This window comes from Equus caballus, chromosome 15, assembly GCF_041296265.1.
Source record: "Equus caballus isolate H_3958 breed thoroughbred chromosome 15, TB-T2T, whole genome shotgun sequence".
Classification (NCBI taxonomy): Eukaryota; Metazoa; Chordata; class Mammalia; order Perissodactyla; family Equidae; genus Equus; species Equus caballus.
Genome location: NC_091698.1, coordinates 34,103,806 through 34,129,885, shown reverse-complemented (window position 1 = coordinate 34,129,885; position 26,080 = coordinate 34,103,806). Strand labels below are relative to the sequence as shown.

The 26,080-nt window shown below is 46.9% G+C and overlaps 2 long non-coding RNA genes across 3 annotated transcripts in view; both read right to left on the bottom strand.

Annotated features, from left to right (window-relative positions):
* Nucleotides 1–8,453: 8,453 nt before the first annotated feature.
* The window catches only part of LOC102149454 (uncharacterized), a 37,185-nt gene continuing 19,558 nt past the window's right edge, over nucleotides 8,454–26,080 (bottom strand). Inside the window, exons 5-9 of one of the 2 annotated variants that reach the window (XR_011426338.1) lie at nucleotides 14,542–14,613; nucleotides 13,533–13,763; nucleotides 13,278–13,435; nucleotides 12,194–12,351; nucleotides 8,454–8,672 (exon numbers count right to left, since the gene is read on the bottom strand). This is a non-coding gene — a long non-coding RNA (uncharacterized lncRNA). Of the gene's footprint in view, nucleotides 8,673–12,193; nucleotides 12,352–13,277; nucleotides 13,436–13,527; nucleotides 13,764–14,541; nucleotides 14,614–26,080 lie in introns of both variants that reach the window. The other variant, XR_011426337.1, reaches the window with a different exon arrangement.
* LOC138917829 (uncharacterized) lies at nucleotides 17,062–25,872 on the bottom strand. Its single transcript, XR_011426339.1, has 2 exons — nucleotides 25,744–25,872; nucleotides 17,062–19,330 (listed from the first exon to the last, which is right to left on the bottom strand). It is a non-coding gene; the product is annotated as an uncharacterized lncRNA (long non-coding RNA).

Sequence of the window (26,080 nt, the reverse complement as noted above, 5' to 3'; positions counted from 1 at the left end):
TGGTCAGGTTTGCTTTTTTTTTTTAACTCAAGGGTTCTTTTATATTCCCGGCTAGGCTGTCGAGTCCTTGCAGGCAGGGACTTCGTCTTCTGTGAACATTCCATAGGATGGACCCTATTGCCTTGCTTTAGAGGTTAGGGCAAATAACCTGATAAGAAATTAGCTCTGTTCTTCCCCCTCCCCCTAGTCTCATTCTTAAAGAAGTGGAGGTATTGTCTCCTCCCTCCACCTGCTCAGGATGCCTGTACCCTAGGGATTTGGGTTTCCCTTGCCCAAGCTATGTTGGATGGCCTCCTAGAGAGGCTGAGACCTATTGCCAGTTCCTCAAAAATACCCCAGGAGGTGGAGAACCTTTTATAGGAATGTCCATGGATGCCCAGGTACTGACCACTAAATGACACAGCTGTGCGGAAAGCTGGAGGTACTGTGGTCAGACCATGGCTGGGCTATGTGTGGCATCTCTGGGGACCCTGGAATAACAAATGTCCAGAACCAGACGTAAACGTAAATGGTAACAACGACACCAATCATGGGCCAAGGAACAGGCCCCTGACCCATTTTCCTGGCACCACATAGGGTCTAGAGTTCTACTATCAACTAGGAGGAGGAGGGAACACCAACTAATATCAGTCACCTAGTCAACCAGGCATAACCAGACTTAGAAGATAAGAGCACTGTTTTGCCAATCCCGTGGGCATCTGTGCAATGTTTGTGGATGGCAGGAGTTCTGCTAAGAATGGAAGTAGAGGGGAGTGGGGGAAGGGAGTTGGTGGAAATGGAAGAGGTAACCAAGCCTTTGATCATCAGGGACACGTCATGTCTGCATAGCCCAGAGGGGCACTTCATCCTTTGTGGCCATTTCACTAGGGTAAACAAGGAAAAGTCACACCTTTCCGTTTTCTATTCACTTAAAATATTTTACTTAAAGATGAGATCTACCAAAAAGTTCAAAAATCATGAAGGTATAGCTCAATGAATTATCTGTAAGTGAACACACCATGTCAAGAAACAGAGCTTTGCCTATCTTCCCAACCTGCCTCATGGCTGCTCCTGGTCGCCATCCTCATCCTCCCCCTGAGATTGTAGCCACTCTTCTGACTTCCACTCCTTAGGTTTGTTTAGCCTGTTTTTGAACTTTATGTGAAAGAAATCCTACAGTATGAACTCTTTGTGTCTGACTCCTTTCACTCAGTGTTGGGTTTGTGAGTTTCATCCATGTTGCCACAAGCAGCTTAAATTTGTTCATTTTCATTGCTGCATAATATGGTTATATCACAATTCTTTTATCCCCGTGATGGATATTTGGGTTGTTTCAAGTTGGAGACTATAACAAATAGTGAGGCTGCGAAGGTTCCTGCTCATGTCTTTTGATAGCCTTGTGGGTTTTTTTTAACTTTCAAGAAGAGGAAGAACAATCTTAAGAGAGTAACAGGATGACTCGGAGTTCCGTGGTGGTCTCCCCATATCACTCATGATCAGAACATTTTGCTGAACCAAGGTGATCTGAAAATACTCTACATTGTTTCTTGGCATTTTCCTTGTACTCAGTATAGCTACCTATAGACACTTAGAAACTCAAAGAGAGTCAGAGATGGAAGAAATCCTATATACCAACCAGCCCAGAATTTCCCAAGCTTCAGTTTTACAGATACCGTCTTTGTGATTTTTGCCATATTCTTGTACCACTCGTACTATCACTTAATATTTTTCTTTCAATTGTCTAACTTTTTATCACTTAAAGATCTACTTTAGCCTTATCCTAAGCGATAACAGCTGTGAACTCATAGCTTTGATGTGCTACTATATTCTTTTTATCACACATTACAATAAACGTATAACTGTTAGCATAAGCCATCAGCCTGCTACCTGTGAAAGATATTCTCCAATGCCTCCTTCTGGTCCCTTCCCTGCGCTGCTCTGTCTGAGAAGCTGACCTCTACAGATGGCCTCCACTGGCTCCCTTGCCCTCTGGCTTTTGTGTGCGTTCAGCTTAGAGGCACTGGAGGGTGGCTAGAGGTCAGGTTATTTATTCCCCTGGCCTCCACTCTGCCCTGGCACAGTAGGCAGTGGCTGCATTCTCTATCAAAGGATACAGGTCTGGTCAGGCAGCCCCTCTCTCACAGCTACTAGTTTCGTCTCCTTGTCCCTTCATATCAAGGAGTGATAATGGCTTCCAGATGTTGCAAGTCCCTGGCATTTTACCGTCTGTTGTTGGCTCCCTGAATTATAAACATTCCCTTGAGTCAGCCCTCCTCAACTTTCCCTTCTCATGGGGCCACCTGTTTCCTGCTAGGAGGGATCGATGTCAAACACCACCAATGGTAGGCATACATTCCTTGCACCGGTACAGGTGCTTGCTGAGACCCAGGAGGGAACTCACTGATCCAGGGTCCCTCAGCTGTGAGTGCCAGAGCTAGGAGTGGTCTCCCTGATTCAATGCGTTTCTCACCGTAGATGTTACTCCTCAGAGGAGAAAATGGTCTGTTCCGATAACAGTGTCCAAGTGTTCAACACTGCAAGTCCTCTTACGAATCTGTCTCCCTTATACTCCCTCCCTGGTCCTAATCCATTTTTTGCTGGGCCCCAGATCTAACTGGATCACAGCTGGCTCAGTTCTTCCCCGCCTAACCCAAGACTCCCATACATCATGCATCAGCCTTCCCTGAGCACTGCCCTTTTCTCAGACACACCTGCATTTCACCTCGCTCCTTTGATCATGAATCTTCCCAAGAGGGGCCCAAAGATGTGACCCAAACATCTCTTCTTCTATAAGCTTACCACCTAAATTTTCCCCTGTATTCGGAAATAATCATTGCCTCCCCTGTTACCCTATAACTCTATAACTTAGGACTGGCCTGAATGGTAACTAGTTGTGTATGTGTCTTCTCAACTATGCTGTGACTGCTTCTATGAATGACCATACTGAATTCCTCTTTGTGTCATCAGCATCCATCGAACCTGACTCAAATAGGCCCTTCGTAGTGCTATGTTGAATTAAATTGCCTTCATTAGGCCATCAAGAACATTAATGCGTGAAAGATGTCCAAACTGGTCACAGATGAATTCCTATCCTGGTAATTTTTAACAATTATTTATTTTAAAAGGATGTACTGGAGACATGGTCTGAGTGAAGGATGGGTTTGGGGGGCCCTCTTGTCAGTCTCTTATTCTTCCTCTGTGAGGGCTGAGGGAAAGGGGTGAGGAAGTGGTCATCCAGTTTCATTATGGGTCATGGGTTTTCCAACTGAGGTCCCTAGATGGGTAGCATTGGACCCATAAACCTTGGCAATCACATGCACACTGTTGAGTGACTGCACACTGTGTCTTGTGGAGGATGCCTCAGAGCTCTCCTTGAATTCTCAATGGGCCCCAGCTCCAAAGAGCACTTCTGCCTTCCTCTTCCCTTCCTTTGGCCTTGGAGATAAAGGAGTTCTTGCTGATCTCCACATCTGAGGTTGGGTCAAAGTCCAAGTCATAAATTATCCCCTCTGGGCTTTTCCTCTATGCCTGAATTTCTCTCCGCAGCCTTGAGGAAGGGTAGCTTTGGCCTCAAGAGGCCCCTTATCTGGGATCTAGGTGTTTGAATCCAGAGTTCTGGCCATGTTTTTGTCTCTTTCAGACATAGTTTACCATTGAATGTGGGCTCACTCACAGGCAGTCACCTCCCAGCTCTGAGCACATCAGGGACCTCGGACTGTGAGCTAGGGTGGTCACATATCGGGAGTGGACAGAGTTCCCCAAGAGGGGCCAAGCTCTGACATGTGATCTTGTCCCTGGTAGGGTAATCTGGAGCTCACAGTGATTGTAGGGCTGTCTCTCCAGGGCAGGATCCCTAGAAGAGAGAGGAACGAGGATGGAGGGCTGGGTTTTGGGGTTGGTGGGTGGCCTGGGGTTTACTGTCCACTATTCCCTTTTCCTCTTTATTCTGTCTCACCCAGAGCTGAGGGAAGAGGCCTGACAATGGGAAATATTTAGGGGAAACTGACTGTGGCTTCACCCCTAGCAGGTAGTAGTGTGCCCAACAGAGCTCCCAGCTCTCGTTCTCTCAGGTCCTCTGGAGTCCCTCTCCACCACACATAACCCTGGGATAGTGCCCACGCTCCGGACCGTCACAGCTCCCACCCCACCATCCACACCTGGGAAAGGGCACCAAACAGGAAGTCAGGAGCCCTGGGTTCAAGTCCCAGCTCTGCCAACAACTCCCTGTGTGTTCTTGGGCCAGTCACTTAAGCTTTCTGGGTCTTGATTCCCTCTGCTGAAAAAGGGAGATAATAACCCTATAAGGCCCTCAGTGTTACTTACTTAGAGGATCAAAATAATAAGTGTGAAAGTCCTCAATTTACTCCAAATGTCAATCAGTATTTATTATTTATTCTGGAACCTCTTCCCCTGCTAAATGAACCAAAGTGTGAATGGTTAAAAATGAACGTTTTATTTCCCTTTCCAGATAATTATTGGCACTTGTAACCACAACCGTCCACACCTTTATGCAGAGATAAGAGTAGGCAATAAATTCCAAGTTCACAGGCAGGCTGGGGAAGAGCAACTTCTGAGCAGGACGTCCTGCTTCCTTCACTGGATACTTTGCTGGCATGGCCGTCTTTCCTCATGAGAGGATGGACCTTGTTATCTATGTCAGGGAAGTCCTTATGCAGAAGGCTGAGGCGGGGAAAGACTTTCCAAGGACAAAACATTTGCTGGGAAACGCAACTTCACAAACTTCCTGCATTCGTCAGCCACTTGGGACAGTCGATGCTTCCATGAGACTGTCTTCAGCTGAAAACACCACAGCAGTAGGGAAGGGAAATAATTCTTTTCTTGTATTCCTGCGTCGGGCTTGTTAGTGGGGAGAAACCTGCCAAAAAGTTTAGTAACATTTCAAGTCCACTGTCGTGTTCAAGGTGTTTGTTTTCATTCGGATAGGTTGGCAGCTGCTTCTCTCTTGCTCAATCCTTCCTCCTGCATTCCACCGGAGTTCCTGTTTCCCATCCAAAGGGCTCAATTCCTTTTTGAGCAATTTCTGTTTTCTAGTCTCCCATCTCCCCTTCATCCTGTAAATATGGACACTGGTTCATCTCAGAGTTTCTCAGTTAACCTTGGTATAGCCCCACATCACCTCTCTCTCAGTGTCTGGCTCATAAATTAATTCGTCCTTCAGCCTAACTCAATTCTATACGTCACTCTCCTGTTTCCAAACTCTCATCAGGCTCCTTATTATCAACTGAATTAACTTCCTGGCCTTAGAGGCCTTCTTCCATCCGGTCCCCAGGGCAGCAGCCAGCAGACACAGAGCCAGACGCACCATTTCCAATGGCTATTGCAGCCTCAGGTCAGGGTGCATGGCTCTGAAAGGGGAAATTAATCTTTATTTTAGCCTGTTGCAGCCACTCACCCCAGTGCCTTTGTCAGGTACCCTTTGGTGCCAGCCAGTCTTCTTAACCTCATCTCCTACTTTTTCCTTACCTCTGCCCTGCTCCCTGGCCCAGTGCCCTACTCGCCACCTCCCTGAAATGCCTCAACCTGTCCTGTCTCTGCGTGTTTGTTATACTGTTCCTTCCACCCACAAGTCTTTAATTTCCCTCTTAAAGTGCCCCAGGCCCTCCGCAGGTGGCACCTCCTCATCAGTCAAGCATGCGTGGATGCAGCCCCATCATATTATAGAGTATTTGGGTGGGCTGTTTACCAAGGGACCTATTTGTCTTTAGGTTTTTCCTTTTGGGCTGTTCAGACTCCCCAGAGAGGAATTTTCCAGGCTCCTGCCTAGAAAGTGGGGTCAGGCTGCCAGTGTGTTCTGGACCCCAAGTAGCAAGAAGGGCTGGGAGTCCCTGAATTTAGAAATTGATCCTTCTGTTTTCCATTCTGCACCCCACACTCCGCTGTCTCTTGGCCGTCAATCCAGAAATCCACTCTGTTACCTTCTCCAGAGAGTAAAACTCCAGACTTCTGCTGGGGTGACAAAGGGGCAGGCGCCCAGCGGAATGGAGTCAGAGAAGGCCTAGAAAGTATAGGAACAGCAGGCACTCACAGACTGCTTACTAAGTGCAAATCTTGCTTACTGTGTGTCCAAAGTAATTACATATACAGCCATGTGTTACACTGGGACTTTTCAGTCAAAAATGGACTGCATATAAGATGGTGGTCCCAGGGGCTGGCCCCATGGCCGAGTGGTTAAGTTCGCACGCCCCGCTGCAGGCGGCCCAGTGTTTCGTTGGTTCGAATCCTGGGCACGGACAGGGCACTGCTCATCAAACCACGCTGAGGCAGCGTCCCACATGCCACAATTAGAAGGACCCACAACGAAGAATATGCAACTATGTACCGGGGGGTTTTGGGGAGAAAAAGGAAACAAATAAAACCTTTAAAAAAAAAAAAGATGGTGGTCCCATAAGATCAGTTACCACACAGCCTAGGCGTGTAGTGGGCTATATCATCTAGGTTTGCGTAAGTACACTCTAGGAGGTTCGCACAATGACAAGATCACCTAATGATGCATTTCTCAGAACATGTGCCCTGGTTAAGTGACGCGTGACTGTGCTAACTCTACATGTGTAAACATACGTTTACATGCATTAACTACCCCTCAGACAGGGCTCCTCCCAGTCCTCACTTCACCACTCATCACCTGCCTGCCGGGTGGAAAGTTCCTGGGGCCGCTGCTTCCTCTTTCTGAGGAGTCTGTGGTGTGAAACATTTGTTCTAGTTTTCTCCCAGTCAGCCTGGGGACTGGCTCAAAAGTCGGCTCAGTCGGTTATTCCTCATTTGTTTGCTTTCCTGACTCCAAAATGTTACTGCTGTTGTCGCCTCATAAAATTTTTTCCCACAAACCATCACTGTAAGTCAGGTTACTGGGTTAACAGATGTTTGTATATATGGAGACAGTTACCCCACCCATCTAACCACTACGGCCAACTCCCCACACCTGCCCCCTGCACGAGGCCACACCAAGATTCAAGTCTAGGTTCAAGGACGGGCCCGCGTCGGTTCAGTACCCTTACTCGGGCTTGCTCTCAAAGCGGCAAACAAGCTGCGAAAAAGATGGTGAAAGATGGGCAGATGCAAATCACCCTTGTGTCTCGTGTGGGCAGGCCCAAAATTTAGCCGTCCTGGCAGCCCGAGCAGAGGAGCTGAGAGCTGAGGGCTCCCAGCCTTTTATAGGCCCAGCCATGTCAGCATCCCCAAACCAGTTGTACTGTCATATGTGATATTGATTCTGCCATTCAGGAAACAGCACTATTCAGCTCCACACGTGCATTCTGAGCCCTGAACTTGTGGCTGGGCCAGCCCTGGGCCATCTCGCCTCCTCTGCACCTGAGTGACAAGGCTTCAGAGTTTTCCATTTACTTCCATTTCTGGGCTTCCCATGTGCAGGCCTCACCACGGTCTGCCACACCTTAAGGTTCTGAAGAGTGGTAAATGTAGAGAGGTTATTTTTCCCCAAACCCCAAACTGCCTCCGGGTAGGCAAGGCCAGGTCCCCTTGAGACCTCCCAGCCTTGGGGAGGCTTCAGGCCTAGACAGCTGTGGAGCTAATCAGGAGAAGGCACCTCTCGGAATCTGCGTAATACGTACACAAAACTCTAAAGTCTATAAAGAGAACTACCCTCTTTGATGTGGTGCCCTTGAGCAGGGCACCACCTGGGCAGTTACACAGTGGCCTTGGGTCCAAAGCCACAGCGAGTCAAGTGGTCTCTCTTAGCCTTTCTCCTGAGCTCACAACAAAATACGCTCTTTCTTTATCTTTCCTTTGGTTAGGAGAGGCCTGGCTGAGAAAGAGTAACAACAAGCAGCAAGAAGCAAGAAGGAGAGCATTTTCTCTAATAAGCATTTATTATTCTTCTTTTGAAATTAATAGACTTGATTTTTGTTTGAGCAGTTTTAGGTTTACAGAAAAATTGAGTGGACGATACACAGAGTTCCCATATAACCCCTCACCCCGCCAAGTTTCCCCTATTATTAACATCTTGCATAAATGTTACGTTAGTTATAATTGGTGAACCAATATTAATACATTATTATTAATTAAAGCCCATGGTTTACATTAGGGATCACTCTTTGTGGTACATTCTATAGGTTTTGACAAACGTATACAGACATGTATCCACTATTAGAGTGCCGTACAGAATAGTTTCACTGCCCTAAATTCCTGTGTTCTGCTTGTTCATCCCTTCCCCTTTTTCCTGCCTTGAACCTCCGGCTGTGTTTATTTTTTAATCCTGAACGCTTTAGTCCCTCCAAACACTGACGCTGATGCTGACGAACGCTCCTCAGCGCCCCTCCTCCGAGGGATAGAGCAGGAGAGGGAGGGGCTGGAAAGGGGGTGGAGGAGCTTTGCGGGGAGGCCAGCATTCCTCCTTTCTTTGTTCTTTTCTTCTGCTCACCCAATCGGTCAGGAAGGAGATTAACTACACAAATCAATAAAAGTTAAACCCACTGTTTCCCCCGACTTCCTCCTTCTTTTTTTTTTTTTTTTTATTAATGTTATGATAGATTACAACCTTGTGAGATTTCAGTTGTACATTTTTGTTAGTCATGTTGTGGGTACACCACTTCCCCCTCCGTACCCTCCCCCCACCCCCCCTTTTCCCTGGTAACCACCGATCAGATCTCCCCGACTTCCTCCTTCTTGAGCTGCCTCAGTCAGATCCAGGAGCAGTGAGAGGAAATTGGCACTCCCTTAAGAAAAGTATCCAATGAAAACATAAGTCCTTCTATTTTGTGGTAACGTATTAAAACAAGTTTATAAAAACACACTTTTACTATTTTATCTGAATGTTGGTTTCATTATACTGGCAAAGTTCATATGTTAAAAATAGGGTTTGGGAATATGGTTGTGCCTTGTGTAATTCTGAGAATTTCCGATAATAGTCAAGCCAGGCTCCAAGAAAACAACTCTGGTTGTCTTGTTTGGGTGTCAAGGAGACCATCACGTGGGCAGGGTGACAGTCAAAATACGTAAGAACTTGTAGGGCATTGGTGCGTATTAGTCAGAATGCACCAAGTTATGATGCAGTGACAGTCAACCCTCCAACGTTAGTGTCTTAAAATAGCTTTATTTCTTGGTCACCCTCTGTGCTCCTCCTGCATTGGTGGGGTCAAGGGATGTGCTTGGCTGAATGCTCTGCTGTGGCCATCTTGAAATTCTTAATAAACTTTGAACAAACGGTCCTGCATTTTCGTTTTGCACTGAGCTCTGAAAATCACTGTCTGTAGCCCTCCTGGTCCCAGGAGAGGGGCAGGAAAGCCAGAATAGCAGAAGGCCTCTCCAGGAGTGGGGAGCAGCCATCACTTACCAACCAGCATGAAGTGTTTCCATGTTTTAAGAATTGGTATAGCCAATGGTTCATATCAGTTGACTATCAACCCAACATGTGAGTTGACATGATATCCCCTAAAAATGCCTGTATTCACTAGGACAGTCATGGGGTAGACATGGTTCCTTAGTTTCAAAACCAGAATTCAGGGGGCAGCCAAGGCACGCTCATCTCTCTCTGAGTCTCCCTTTCATGAGTCTAGATTTTGAGAAGAAATAAAAAGACATGACCTCTTGTGTGGTAAGGGTTAAACATGGCACCCACTACATGGCATTAGGACAGGAGCTGAAGTGGGATGGGTCTTACATGTTCTAATGAGCAAGTCTTCGTTAGCAAACAGCAAATGATTTTTCCTTTTTTTTTTTTTTAATCCCTTAGCCCAGCGTTAGCAAGTACCCCACATGCACACTCTCACTCTCCCCTTCCAATGCCCTTCTATTCCAGGGCTGTCATGACTAGTTGATCATGTCCCTCCTTCCAATTAATCCTGGAAGTGGCTTCAGAATCCTCCACACAGCACACTAGGCTGTCACTAAGATCACAGCAGGTTGGGATCCAAGGGAAACTCTAGCCATCACAGTGTTAGCCTTTAGTCAGATCCAGCTTAAATGTTTCAGCCTTGTGACAGCCATGCTATGGGATATTGTTGTATAATAATTTATCTGGTCTTTGTCCAGGATTCCTGGGATGAAGCTTCTAAACTCTTGGGATTTGTTATTCACAGTGGGCCCCCAGGAACACACTTGAGTTTATGCTACTGAGGTGACTCCTGGTGGGTCCTAGATAGATTCAGGATGGGGGCTGGCAATGTCAGAAAGATCAACCATGTGCTTAGAGAGTTGGGGCTTTGAGCCACGTGATATCAGTCCAGAGGGGTGGGTTCAACTGAGAAAGACTGAGTTCAATCACATGGCCAGGGATTCAGTTAACCATGCTTATGTAATGAAACCCCAAGAAAAACTCTGGACACTGAGGCTTGGGTGAACTTCCTGGCAGGTGAACACATTGATGCGCTGAGAGGGTCGAGTGCGCCCTGGGTTCCATGTGGAGAGGACACAGAAGTTCCAAGTTTGGGACCCTTCCAGACTTTTCCTGATTGGTCCTGGTTGGTCCTGGTTTGTATCCTTTATAATAAAACTGAAATTGTAAGTATAGCACTTTCCAGAGTTCTGTGAATCATTCTAGTGAATTATCAACCTGGTGGGGAGGGGTTGTGGGAACACCCGAGTTTGTAGCCAGTTGGTCAGAAGTGTGGGTAGCCTGGAGACCTCTGAACTTGTGCCGGGCGTGTGAAGCAAGGGCAGTCTTGTTGGAGACTGTGCCCTTACCTGTGGAGTCTGTGCTAACTCTGGGTAGTTAGTATCAGAATTGCATTGCACTGTTGCAAATATGAAAGGCAAGGAGGAAACCATACTCTCCTGAGGTTGCCATGGTAGCAAGAGTGCTGGAGGTAAGGAGGTCTCTAAGGGCAACGTGAATCTTCCCGGACCTCGCCTGTCCTTGCAACCAGGGCATTCTCCCTCCACCGCCAACCTCAGAGCAGCTGGGCTTCAGTAATGGAGTCTGTGAGTTTCCCCAGGCCTCCCAGGGACAAATGAGGTCACATTCATGACCTTATTTCTCAAGTTCTTCCCTACATCTGCCCCTGCAAAGTGCCTGTGCCCCCATTAGAATTTCTGAGAGTGCCCAGGGTAGCTCATGTGTGCTTACAAACAAGCATAGTCAGCTCTTGCCCAGGTCTGCTGGACACTGCTTCTCCTACTGGATCACACTGAATTGGATATATTCTCCTTGCCCCTCCAGATGTCCTCCTTAGCCACGCTCCGTGTCCTGCAATGCTGACCTTTATGAATTACATCATCCAGGCTACTTTGCCCTGGCTTCTGGTCAGGTCCAGCCGGTGGAAGGAACTGGAGGCAGAGGCTGGAGGAGTGCGAGGTCAGAGTATTTATTCCCTCCTCCCTCCCTCCAGTGAGTTGGCCAATTCTGCCACGAAAGGCTGCAGCTCCTCCCAGGAGACCCATATTCTAACCACTCCCTCTCTTGTCCCCTCAGATCTGGGAGAGGTAAGGGCTGTTGCTAGCCCTGTGATGCTTTATCGCCCCTTGTAGGTTTCCCTTAACACTGCCCACACCTTTGTAAATGGTCCTTCTTCAGACTCTCCTCAGATACCCAGTTTGAGATGCCATTTGCATCCTGTTGAGACCCTGACCACACAGACACCACTGCTGTTTCCACTGGATATGCCTCCTCAGGCCACCCCACCTATACTAATTCCACCACGTCCTGCTGAAGCGGAGCTGACAGGGTGCCAATGAGGCTTAGCTGCCTGCAGTGGGAGGGGATATTTCTCCCTGCCCTGTTTCACTCTGGGGAGGGCGGGAGGGCGGGCCATCTCAGAGATGTACTGCTTGTGTTCCAACGTCTTCTAGGATTTTGAGGGAAACACCTCACTCTGTTTTACCTGCGTGAGGCTGGAGGAGGAGTCCCAAGAGCAGGGGGTGCTGAGCTGGAAGGAACCAAGGAGCCTGCTCTCCCAGAGAGGCTGCTGCACTGGGGCTGGGTTGGACTGGGGAGCTGGCTCTGCCACTAAACAGCTATGTGACCTTGGACAAGTCAGCGTCATGTTTACACCTCAGTTCCCTCACCTGTGTCACAGGGTTTGGACTCAGTGATTCTCAAACTACTCTGGGCCCCCAACCTCACTTTAACCAGAGCGCCTCCTGTTTGATTTCCTTTTAGAATTTGGGCTTTTGCGAAGATTTCCTTTAAAGCATGGATTTCACTGCTTTCAAAACACTTGAAAACAATTGGACTAGATGATTCTAAGGTCCCTTCCAGTCCCAATATTTTTGAGCATAAAATCAACCTTGTCTCCCTCACCATTGTGCCAGGGAGGGTCTGGTTCCAGGAATTAATAGAAAACTGATGATTAAAGGCCCAGCTCCTGGCAAATCGTCCATGACCGGGTAAGTGGTTTGCTCCCTCCCCGTCCATCCTCATACTTCTTGCTTCTCAATTACTTCTGCCACTATTCCTAGCTGAAGATAAGAAAGGGAAATTTTAAACCAGTTGCACAAAACGCAAACCATCCCAGCAAACAAAAATGTGGAAAAGATAGCAGCTTTAGCAACTTGACCTCAGGAGCTTTGCAAAGGCTTGGCCCATAGCCATGGAAGCTGGCAGTCCCTCAGAAGTTCATCCCAGAGGTCTGGTGTTGGAGAGAATTATAGAGCAGTGATTAATAGTTTGGGGTCTGGGATCAGAAAGATATAGGTCAAAACTCAGCACGACCAGTGACTAATTGGATGATCTTGACCAAGTTACTTAGCCATGCTAAACCTTTTTTCGTAATCTATAAAATCAGAGCAATAATAATATCTAATTTATAGAGTTGTCATGAGGAGTAAGACTGAGAGAATGCATGTTGAATGTTTCGTACAGGCCTGGTACATAGAAAGTACCCAATAAATCAGCTATTTATGGTTATTGTCATTAGAACTCTTCCCCTTGGCTTCCAGGAAGCTCAGAGATCAGAGCTCAACTGAGTGCTCAACTGAGAAACCCTCCTAAGTGTCATTCTCTCCCCCTCCTCTCCCATTTCACAGCTTCTTTTAAGACAGTTATCATTTATTGAATGCTTAGTATGTGCCGGGACTTATAGACACTACCCCTCACCTAGCACAGGGCTGGGAATACTGTGGATAACTCAATGCATGATGATGGAATAAATGAGTGATCTCATTCAGTGCTCCCAGCAACTCTGAGAAGTAGGTATCAGTGTCTCAATCACAGGAAACATATTCTTGTCATAATTGTGCAGCATCTGAGCCTGCCACCTGATTGTGGGGAATCTGCCCTGATGTGAGGGTCCCACTCTGGACCCCGAGAAGGCAAAAAGCTCCCCTTGACCTCCAGCAGCAGGAGCACAGACAGAGGAGCTGAGTGCAGCCAGTCAGATCCTCACCTGAGACTTCTAAATCCAGACTGAACAACATAATCGGAACTCCTTCTGGTGGAGTTGGTGGCTATGGCATCCAGTGTCCTGTGGCATTGGTGGCACTGGGGCCAGCAGTGACCACAGTGCCAGCGGAGGGCCCAGTGTCCAGCTAGCCACAATCCATTCTGAAAAGAGGAAAGATATATAAATGGCATTAAATGATAGGTTAGTTTTGCGAGAGACTTTCTGCATCTTTCCAGCCTGTGCCTTTTCCAACCTTGCCTTTCTGCTGTAGTTTGCGGGTTTCCTTGACACTCAGTCTCCTTCAAACTCTCCCAAGGGGTTCCTCTCCCAGGATGCTTGCCTTCTATCTCCTCAGCAGAGGTTTAGGCAGCTCGTGTTACCTCTGAGAAGAGGCAGCAACATCTCTCCTGCTTTTCTTCCTACCATCCTCCTTCTGCCCATTTTACGCCCAAACGGTGTCATCAATCCAGAGCAGTTGGTAGTCTTCTCCTTTTGGAAATGAAAACCCCAGAGTGAGTCTCGCTCTCGTGCATGCATGTGCTGGGGTTGAGGGCTGATTTATAAATCATGCTTAAGGGAAAAAAGCCTTTGAGCAAGCTGGCAAAGGTTGGCTTTCATTTATTTCTTTTTCATTCCCCTCTGGAACTCCTCCTCTGCTCCAGACCTGTGGTGGACCCCATGGGGGATACTAAGGAACAAACGCGTGTACAAAATAAGGAAAAGAATGCGGGGCTCAGAACTAGGAGACCCGGGTGCGAAGTCTGACTTGGTCACTCACCATCTGCAGGACCTTGGGTAGGTCACCTAAGCTTTCTGAGCTGTGGTTTCCTTATCTGTAACATGGGCTCATCAAAGCACAGATTCTCTGGATCGTTGGGAAGCTGAAGGAAGAATGCATCTAAGCATCCATCAAAATCACTGGTTCATAGCAGACCTCCCATAAATGTGTGTTGCTGTCAACTGGAAGTCCTCCAGATCATGGAGGCCAAAAGGAAGATGTCCCAAACCTCTAGCCACCCTAAGTGTCGGGGAGGGCACGTGAGAGTTAGTGTTGCTGGCAACGTGGGCAAAACTACTTGCGATTGTGTTATATGTTGATTTATATCAGTCAAATATCTTTTTATATTTCCTGGCAAGAATACTTGTAAACCAGAGTGGGCGGGGACCCTGAACAACCAGGGTACTCGGCATATAAGAGAGGGTGACTAGAAGGAAGAGGGTGCCAGAGGAGAAGGTGCTAAAATGGAGAGCTGAAAACAAGCTTTACCTCCAACTCAGTGTTGTCTAAATAGTCCCTGAGTCCAGGTTCCTGCGGCCCCGAGGCGGAGGTGCAAACACGCTGGAGAGAGTGGAGGAAGCACAGGCACTGGTGTCAGGAGACCCGAGTTCCCCTCTCGTCTCTGACACTCACAAGGTGAGTGAACTGGGAGGGCCGCGTAAGCTCCCTGAGCCTCAGTTTCCTGTGCTGTGGTGCAGGGGAAAACACTGCACCCGCCTCACAACGGTGTAAACAATGAACAGGTGATCAGTTTTTTAACAGTTCATCGAGATACAATTCACATACCGTAAAATTCACCCTCTAAAAGTACACCCTGCTATTGTTTTCCATATACTCACAGAGTTGTCCGACCTCCACCACTATCTCATATTAGGACATTTTTATTGCCCCCAACAGAACCCGTACCTGTTACCAGTCGCTCCCCATTCTCCCTCCTGAGAGATTTATTTTTAAACTGTTAAGCGCTGTTCCCATTTGGATTAGTACCAAACAGTCGATTAGTAGTAACAGTGGATCATTGTTGCACACTAGTCTACTTCTAAGTAAAATCACAGTTATTTATCAGATTTATAAAAATTGGCTTGAGAACTGTGTCTGGAGTAAGCTCAGCAGGGGAATTTTAAAGATCAAGAGGCTTAAAGAACACAGTTTATTTGTCTCTCATAGAAGAGCCCCGGCAGCTCACTGCTCCATCTTCCCTAGCACATGGCCTTCTTTCTCAGGATCCAAATGTCAGCCAGAGCTCCAGCCATCATATCTTTGTTCCAGATAGCAGGATGCAGGAAGGGGTGAACATTGTGTGCCACAGGCCTTTAAGAAAGGTCTCAGAAATGCTGCCACACAACATTTCTACTAACCTCTCATTGACCAGAATAGTTACATGGTCACACCTAGCTGCAAGGAAGGCTGGGAAAGTCAGTCTTATTAAAAACAGCCAGTTAAAAATTGCTATTTGAATTATTATGAAACAGGAGGAAACATTATTAGTGTAAATGTCAGTGAGCAAATGCTATGATAATCCTGCATAACAAACCACAGAAAGTTAGGCAGAGACACACGATGCCTCCTGAGGCCTCTTGATTCACTCCTGCCCACACCCCACTGACTAAACAAGCCACATGGCCATGCCAGCACCAGTGGCAGGAGGTCTCCTCCACTCACGCTAATGGGGAGGCTGCAGAGTCACATGGCAAAGGGTGTGAGTGTAAAATTCTAAGACAGGAAGAGTCTGAGGAATGGTGACAACGATTCATCCTACGAGAGAGGACAACTAACACTGCCAGGAAATGCAGCGTCAGTGGTTTTGGTCCCCCGAGACGTGCCAGCAGCCTGCCGATGCTCCTGTTCCACGGCGGCAGGCCCCCGCTCTAGCTTCCACTTCTGATGGCCCCACTTTCCAGGTGGGGAGGCTGTGCCAGTCCAGCCTCTCGCATGAGCTTTCTAGGCCATAATTCCTAGTTCCTGGCCTCACCAGCCACCCGGTAGCCGTTTCCTCTGAGGTCTTGCCAAGGGAAGCAGCACTTCCAAGGGGTTCTGGGGTCCTCCACATAACTGTGGTCAGACCCCTTTGCTCCAGTTCCCCACAGGTCCAGCCAGGGTCAGACCCCTTGCCCCTGTTTAGTCTGCCACACACAAAAGCTTTCTCATGCTGCTTTCTTGTGCAATACGGCTTGATGATACATCTAACAGAGGGTGAAGGCCCAGACAGCCAGGCCCTAGAGTCACAGAATAGCCTGTTTATCTTTCCCAGATAACACAGAGTCTACAGCAGTGAAAATTCGGGACTCAGATTAGCTTTTCCAAGGGTGACCTTTCCACAGTTTACTTTCTCAATAAACACCCTGCTAAACTGTAATTGCTTGAGCTTAAGGCAAAATTCCGAAAGGTGTGGTCAACCTTTTGGCGTAAATAACCTTCTGCGCTTTTCAGTATTGTTGCCCCGCTTAGTCTGCTTCCGTTACTAATGTGAATGAGCATTTTCTTGGGTACAGACCAAAGTTAGCACCAATTATAAAAACGACTCAGGAGTTGGTTAATTCAGGAATTGGTTAAAACAGTTTTTTGCAATAAAAGCTGTCAACCCTCTGTTACCACCTTCTCCCTGTGGAGGTTGTTTTGGTGTGGGTTTTGCACGCTGACTTCTGAACATCCTTTCAGGAAGGTGACACAAAAAACAAGCCACAAGTTTCTTATAAAGTTAGACATACACCTATCTTACGACCCAGGAATTCTACTCCTAGGTGTTTTTACCCTAGACATATGTAGTTTCTACCTACCTCACACAAAGACTGGTACATAAACATTCAAAGCAGCTTTATCCTTAACTGCTACAAACTGGAAAAGCCCAAATGTCCCTCAACAGATGAATGGATAAACAAACTGTGGAATATACATACAATGGAAAACTCTTCAGCAATAGAAAGGAAGGGACCACCCATATACACAACAACATGGATGAATCTCACAAATATTATGCTCAGTGAAGGAAACCAGACACAAAAGGCTATATCCTGTATGACTCCATTTATATGACACGGTCCTAGTTTGGGCTACTCTAACAGAATACCATAGACTGGAGGATTTATAAACAACAGGAATTTTGTTCTTATATTTCTGGAGGCTGGGAAGTCCAAGATCAAGGAGACAGCAGATTCAGTGTCTGTTGAGGTCCCGCTTCCTGGTTCATAAATGGCCATCTTCTCACTGTGGCCTCACTTGGCAGAAGGGGTAAGGGCTCTCTCTGGGATCCCTCTTACAAGAACACTAACCCCATTCATGAGGGCTCCACCCTCATGGCCTAATCACCTCCCAAAGGCCCTACCTCCTAACACCATTACACTGGAGGGTTAAGGTTTCAATATATGAATTTCGAAGGGATACAAACATTCAGTCCATAACAGACACTCTAGAAAAGTCAAAAACAATCTATGATGATCGAAGTCAGAACAGTTGGGATTGACTGAAAAAGGGCAAAAGGGAACTTTTTAGGTGATGGAAATGTTTTGTCTTGATTGGGATGGTGGTTACACTCGTGTAAATTTGTCAAAATTCATCAAACTCTGTAGGTTAGAGCTGAGCATTTCTCTCTATATAAATTATACCTCAATAAAAAATATCGTTTAAAAATCAGGCTATTTCCTCAAATGTTCCAAGGTCAAACTTAGGATATCCATGTCCCAAATGTTAATGGAGACACTGGTGACCTGCAAGCTGGAGAGGCAATTTGCACCATGTGGTCAACAGCCAACTGGCAACATTTTCATTTTGTGTCATTAGTTAATCATTTATGAAAGGATTTTCTGAAAGTGGAGTATGAGGCCCATCCAATTCAGCCCTTAAAGTAATTTTGCAAGTGGATCTCAGTTTCTGCTCAGTAAACTCAAAATGTCGTTGTGAGCAGCTTTTATGTCAAGTCCCATCAAGCTCCCTTGCAAGGAGCAGGGCTTGTCCAAACCCTCAGACCTGGTGTCTGAAGAGCCTGTGACATATTGGTCAGACAGAGCACTTCTCCAGGCCCAGGTGAAACACGAGATTCTGAAGGCACCACAGAGATAGAGGAGACCACAGATCCTGTTAGCTGGGGTGGTGGAAAGAGCTCTGCACAGGAAGCCAGGAAGTCTGCAGTGAGACCACCCTTCCAATGACCTGCACTGACCAGTAAATCCATCTGGGGCTCTGCCGACACTCAACCAGAGAGCAACAGGGCTGTGACTTAGGGCAAGGCGTTCATTGTCTCTCCTCCAATCCATCCAGAGCCTCGGGGCTCCTAGAACAGGATGTTCATTACGACACTCCCTTGACCAAAATCCTTTATAATCTCCCTGCTGCTGTCCCTGCCAGGAAGGACAAAAATGCCTTGCTTTGTTTGATGTGGCCTGGGACTGACTCAGGCCATGAATTTTCCTCCACATGCTCAACTGAGCCAGCTCTTTTGGCACAGAGCTATACTGAAAAAAAATTGTACAAACTAAAAGCTGTGCATAAACTGCAAAGGAAGCCGGAGAGCCCTTTCTCTCCTTTCTGTCAAATTTTCTTTGGAATATACTTCTCTTCCTACCCTGCAGAGGCGAGGAGCCTTCCCAACCAAGTGGGACCATCGCTAGGTGCTATCAGTTGCTCGGTGGCCCAGTCAGTCTCCTGTTCACTCGGCCCCCTGGGATGAACATGTCCAATGCACTTCAAGGGCTTGGCTAAGAGAGAGTCGCCTCCATTCTTTTCTCTCCTGGTCACCATCTTCTCAGTCTCATGCAGAATGTTTGCCTCAGCACCTTCATAACACACACACACACAGAGGCAAATACACACACAACCACACCTACACACCACAGTCGTGGCACACAGGGCAGAAATATACACACCACCCTCCACACTTATACTACTCCCAGCACACACACACAGACCACACATAAATGTACATATATGGACATATATGTACATATATGGACATATATGGTGTCCAGTGCATATCTGGACACCAAATACACACAGACACCTATGCACACACATACGCTCAACTATTGTTCTGGGCAGGAACTGAGTCAGTATCTGCTTCTGTCTTCCCACAGCCTCCAGAGACTCTCAAACCCCAAGTCACAGGGAAACCTTGCCAGGGGCTGACTGTCAGTCTCCCCATCTCGACCATGTGTGATTTGCTGATATCCACCAACGATGTTATTTTAGGTAACCAGCAGACAGGCTGTCTTTCCAATCATTCAGCCCACTCCAGTTCTGCATAATCCTGCCACGACTGCGGTCACTGGTCACTTCAGGGAAGTCACTGGTGGAAGAAACAATGCACACAGCTAGAATACACCAACGTGGCATTATTAGTTGTTTACATATTGAAATATTTCTGTCCCAGTTGGCAAACACCTGCTGTCCTGGGTTCCCTAAGGCCACACTCCTTGCGACTCTGTCTCTTCTCCTGGGCCACCCCAGGATTCAGCAACTAAAGAGTTAATGCTTTGCATATCAAGGGAGCCCCAGACTCTGGTCCTAGGTTGTAATCAGTTGAGGTCCAGGATGTTTGAATCATTTTATTTTAAACCATCATTCCTGGCCTCAGGGAATGGCTGAAAGGTAGCCTTGTCTACTTTGAGGTCTTTTATGATTGTTAAACATATTTTGCTCAAGTATGGATTAAACCCTTCTCTGCGAATGGGGCCACAGTTAGGACTCAGCAGGACATGGCCCAGTTGGCGGAAGTGGAATAAGAGTCCCAGGAGGGACTTAGACTAACCAGACCTGCTCACCAGGTGGGGTGGACGTGGGCTCGGGAGAACATCCAGTCCAGCATGTGAAAAATGGCTCTGGAGGATGAGACAACAGGATCAGGCGGGCTCTAGGCCCTTAGTCAGCATCATGGAGGTACAAGGCAAGGCCCCACTGCCAGGCGAGTGCATACCAAAAAGGGCACACAGGAATCCCGTGAGAGGTGCAAGGTGTAGACAGGGCAGGGTAGACTAAGAGTGAGGGAGGTGGCAGTGAGCAGGCATTCATTTATTCATTCTCCAACAAGTATGTATGGAGCACCTATGTGCCAGACACTGCAACCACTCAGGATGCACAAATGAGCAAGACTGACACCTGTGGAAGCATACACAGTGCTGGTGCTACCAGATGGGTAGACAGAGATGTCAAAAGGCAATTCCAATACAGAGTGATGAATTCTGCAGTGGGGGAAGTGCAATAGGAGCACAGAGTAGGGGCACTAATTCAGACTTAGAGGATTCAGGAAGTGCTTTCCCAGGGAGCATGTGGTCTAAGCTGAGATCCTAACAATAAGCGAAAGTTGTTCAAGTAAAGAAAGATGGGAAGGAAGGTATTCTAGAGGAAGGAACAGCTTGTCGAAGACCAAGAGGCAAGAGAGAAACTGGTTCCATCAAAGAGCAAAAGGAATTTTTTACATCTGGATGGTGAGAACACAAGAGGGAAGGGCGGACCCTTCCTGGCATGGGTCATGAAGGAAGGCCCTCGGCAGGCAGGTTTCCGAAGGCAACAGAGTGGCTAAGTCCAGAACAATGTTCTGGGATAAGACTGCCTGAGGTGACTCTGGGTTCTGCCACTTCGCAGCTGTGTGACCTCAGGAAAGTCATTTGGCCTTCTCTGGCTCAGTAGAATCATTGTAGTGCTTATCTCTGAAGGAGGATGGAGACAGATAAGGCAGATAACGCCCCTGGAACCACTTGGCATGTGATGTGTCCATTCACATCAGCCACTACTGAGCCCCAAACCCCTCCAGCAAGTCAGGACTGGTCCCAGAGTAGGGTGGGCCTGGGCCTGCAGGCCTGGAATGACAGCTGGTCGACGGGCTGTTACCCTTAAAAGAAGTGCTCAATAGCAAATAAAAACTACGTCCAGCATTATCCTCACCGGGACAACCACAGCTCTCTTTCGAACAGCAGTTTAAAATTTGCAGAGCAGTTTCTACACGTTTGCTTGTTGACATCTTTAAACTTACCCTGTGAAGGAAGCAGAGTCCTCCTTTTCGCAGAAAATGAAACTGAGGCCTTTCGCCTAGAGAGTCTGGGGACTGGGGTGGGCCCCTCCATCCCACATGGGCTGGTAAGCTCAGCTCCTTCCCGTTCCCCCTACCGCCTTGTGCCAAGCCCAGCAGGATTGCAACTCTTCCCTTTCAAAGTGCAGCTTCCTGGGCTAGAGCACTGTGGACACTCCCGTTGGCCTTAGGGCTGCTGCCTAGAGGGCTCATTTACCTCCTGGGAGGTCCCCCGACCCCACAACCCAAGGTCTTCTCTTTAGGGGTGTCCCTGACTCAGCAGCTGCCCCACGAGCCTTCCAGCACTCACCCCACCTACATCTGGGACATGTCGCTCCCTCATCTCAGCAGTCTTCTCAAAGAACGATATTCTTGGCCCAGCTTTTATCATGCGGGACTGATAAATGGGGGTGTAATTATTTTATACATTAGTTTTTTTTTTTTTAAACCCTACATTTTTTTTTTTTTTTTAAGATTTTATTTTTTCCTTTTTCTCCCCAAAGCCCCCCGGTACATAGTTGTGTATTCTTCGTTGCGGGTTCTTCTAGTTGTGGCATGTGGGACGCTGCCTCAGCGTGGTCTGATGAGCAGTGCCATGTCTGTGCCCAGGATTCGAACCAACAAAACACTGGGCCGCCTATAGTGGAGCGCGCGAACTTAATCACTCGGCCACGGGGCCAGCCCCTTTATATATTAGTTTTATCTCCCACGTTAAGCTCCTTGGCATGAGCAATTAAGTCTCTACTTTTCTGGCGCGTTTATGGCAGGCACATAATGGTTACTCAATAACTACTTGCTAATCATGCATTTATAGTGGGTGAATATACACTCATGGGTGTGTAGTCCTATACTATGATATCAAAGGAACTTGGTTAGTCATCAGACGGTTGTTCAGTAACTGTGAAAAACGAGCAAAAAGAGTTGCACTTAAACAATTATTTCACAGTCTTGGTCAAGAATGGGTTAGTAAAAGGAGGATTTATTGTAAGGATACAAGGGAACCTCAGGGAACACACCTGCAGGAGCCAGAGCTCCCAGGGCCTGGTGGAGGAACGCAGGCTTTTTCCCCTCTCTCTCTCAATCCCTCCCTCCCCGCATTCCTTCATCTCTGCTCCTCTTAGCTTTTTCTGTAGGCTTCTAATATCTCCTGCTCCACGATAATTCATTGTTTTGGGTTACTATGCTAACAAAAACGGCCTCAGCTCTTCATGATCTTACAACTCCAGTAGCCCATGATACCAGATTGGTTTCTGTGTCTTTTTCTTTGAATGCCTGAAAGAGAATCTAACTGGCTCAGCTTGGATCAGTTCTTCCCTCTAATCCAATCAGTTGTGACCAAGGAATGGGCCCCCCAGAACAACATGGCCTGCCACTTCTGACGGACGAGTGCAGAGTAAAGGGTCTGAGCTATACATCCCTGGTGAACACACTCAATTCTCAGTTATGCAGGCGCCAATAATCCACTCCTCCTCCATGCAGACATTGACGCAGGGCCATTCATATCAACAAGCATCTTTTTGGGCCATGATGTACCTTCCAGGAATACTTTAGGCCCTGGAAAGGGAAAGGAACTTTTGAAATATAAGGACCCTGACTTCCAACAACCATTTCTAGTGATATGGACTCAACCAGTGGACTCAAGAGCTGGGTAAAAGTGAGAATATAGAGTAGATATAGTAATTTTAGAGGCAGAAACATGGAAACACAAGCTTGAAAGATGGGTCAACAAGAATGGATCAAAATCAGCAGCTATCTTCAGCTACAAGATTGGCAAATGTTAAGAAGAATGAAAACACTCAACGTTGGCAGGATGTGAGGAAAGAGACACTCTCATCTACTGCCGATAGGGGCGAAAAAATGGAGCAATACTGCTGTGGGGTATCTGGCAATCTCTCCAAGACAGGAAATGTGCCTTCCCTGTGACCCGCCAATTCTAGGTCCAGGGATTTATCTTGTATAAATACATAATTCGACAAGGATGTTTGTATCTGCATGTGAATGCAGTGTTGTTTAGAGGAGGGGAAAAACCCTACAACACTTAAATGGCACAGAAGCTTGCTTAGGCAAATTACAGTACAACAGAATACCATGAAACTATTAAAATAATAATGTAGCTTTGTATTGGCATGGAAAGATATCCTGGATATATTGTTGTGTGGAAAAAAGCAAGTGATAAAATAGCAATTCATATAGGAGCTCATTTATATAAGATTCTTCACATTCAACTCTGTGGCCCTTAGGCACAATCTAGAAGGAACTACCAAAATGTTAAGGGAAGGCTGAGATTTCAAGTAATTGCTAGTTTTGTCTTTATATTTTCTGTATTGCTTAAATCTACGTTATTATCTATTTTCATAATCAGAAATTCAATAAAGCTAGATTTTTTTCTGTCTTTTTAAAAAATAAACTTTTAATTTTGGAATAGTTTTACAAAAACTTGAGAAGCTAGTACAGAGTTCTCATATACCCCTCACCTGGTTTCCCCTATTAACTTCTTACATTAGCATGGGACGTTTGTCACAATGAATGAGTGAATATTGATGCATTATCAGTAACTAAAATCCATTCTTTATTCAGATTTCCTTAATTTTTACCTGACGCTCCACTTCCTTGATGGTGAACTGTCTACATAAATTATTTAGAGCTCCTCTGAGTGAGGGATTTATCTTTTCTCTCTCACCTATTTATTTATTCAATTATTTATTTGTTCAATCATTCATTTTTTTATCATTATGGACTCTTGGACATTTATTGTATATTTTGGGTTATAATCCCATGTTACTTTAATTATTTTGTTTCTCAAAATAATTTGTTCCAGCTTTGGCCATTGGGAGCTCTTTCAGTTGGCTCCGAGCCTCTCTAACAAATCCCCGTCAGTGTGGGTTTGTGTCAGGGGCTTTCCCTTTTTTTTCCCCCCAAGGCTTCCTTACTTTCTGGCTCTACAAGATGCTCCAAGCTCCTCTTGTGTATTCCTTGCCCCAGTCCTAGAATCAATCTTCCCTCCAAGGAGCGCTGGTTCCTTTTATTGGAGAATGGTATTTAAAACCAAGTTCTGGGCACTAGGTGTGCATGTTACAGCTGTGGTAATAAAGCCAGGGAGGTAAAGTCAGCAGCCATGCATGTAGGCAGACAATGAGGCCCAGTGGCAGAATGAGGGTCTCTTTTAGAAGGGCGGGCAGGACTAGGGACTGTCCCTGTGAGAAGGGTACACAGTGGCTCAGTCACAGGAGTCTTGCAGGACAAGGAGAGTCTGCCTGGCCTTGCCCTGACTCCATTTCGGGGTTCCTCCTCTGTGACCAGTGGGCTGGGGGAAAGGAAAGGCCCCTCTCCCTCCCTCTAGAGTCCAGGGCCCCTGCAGGGCACGTGGGAGGGGAAACAGGTACAGCTGGTCCCCTGGAGCTTGCTCGTCAACACCTCTGCAGTGACGTCCAGGCCCGTGTCTGTGGTGGCCCTTGGTCACTCTCTGGTTGCCAGGCAGCACTTCAAACCTGTCCAGACTTGGGGAAATCCCGCCACAATGGCCTTGAAGAAAACGGCCTTCCAGCAGATGCATGGGAGGCAGAGCTCCTCATCCCAGCATCCCCATGGTACACGCGGTGGCACATGCTGGAGCTGCTCTCACGCATGTGCATCGGGGCCAGGTAGGGGCGGAGGAAGGTGGGAGCTGACGCCTGTCCATCCCTGACCCACCAGCCGGCTGCTCACAGGTCTGTCTTGGGGACCCAATGTTGGCTGCACTGAGGAGTAGGATATACTTACACCAAATGGGACATGATTATATTTTACAAAAATTATTTCGTTTATCTGAAATTAAAACTTAATTAAGCGTCTCATATTTTATCTGACAGCCTTACCCAGGAAAACTTTCTGAGGATTGTCTCAAGCCAGAGAAAGTTCAGGGTGGGTTTGTGCCCACCAGAGTGTCCATTCCTAGGTCACGTATCATGTCATCTCTTATCTAGATATTTTGCCTGAAATCTTGATAATATACAACACAAACTATTACAGCTGTAAGAGACAATCAGAAGTGCCAGTATTTGATTTGCCCCAAAGCAAGATTAGGGATACTGACTGTGTCATTGACCTTCAGTCCCAAGCACAGGACCAGGGGCTCTGATGTCCCAAGGTCAATGACCAAGGAGCTGAGGTATGTAGCCCAAAGGATTTGGAAAAGCCAAAGAGGGCACTTGAAGAGAATCAGGAACTGATCTGCAGTTGGGAGAAGCAGGAAAGATGAAAGAGCAGCAAATTGTTATGGGACAAAGGGGAAGTGTGGACGAATTTGATGACACAGGCCAACCCTCAGCTGAATTTGTACCCTTTCTACTGTGTGTGCTAATAAGAGCGGGATGACCCCTCTTCTAACCCCATATAAATGATATAAGTCAGACAGCCAATAACTTTTCCTGATTAATCATGCTTTTCTCAAATGAGAGGAAGACGTTAGAGCAGACATAGCAAGTGTGGCATATACCAATTATCACAAACTGATAACTGTATTCTTTCCCTTTGGGTTTGGACATTCCTCAGAATCATTCTCAGCACTGCATACTGTCCTTCCTAATCAAAATAAACCCTTATTCCACTTCTGCTTTGTAGTTGCTTGTCTCATCCTGCCCGCTGCCCTGCTCCCTGGACAATACTGTGGGATTCCTCAAGTCAAATGGCCCTGTATTTGTGAGGATTTGTATTACCTTGTTTTGTTTTGGTTTTTTCTTTCTAACCCAGTCAAGCGGGCTTGATGCTGCTGAGCAAGTTTTCAAATCATTATTCAGTTCCCCTTTCCCCGAGAGGGAGACCCTGCAGGGAAGACATCACAGACTGAGACAGAGTCTATAACGCAGGCCAGGGGAGTGATCCTAGCAGCCCGAGTCACAATGCTGGAAGCCCGAGTCACAATGCTGAAGGCTTGTGTTTGCGTCTCTAGCTTTTTCGAAAGTCAGAGGAAAAGTTATTGTGGTCATATCAATCACACTGTGATATGTTGACCTGACTAAAACACAACTTTGAATGTTATGTATTTTCATGCCT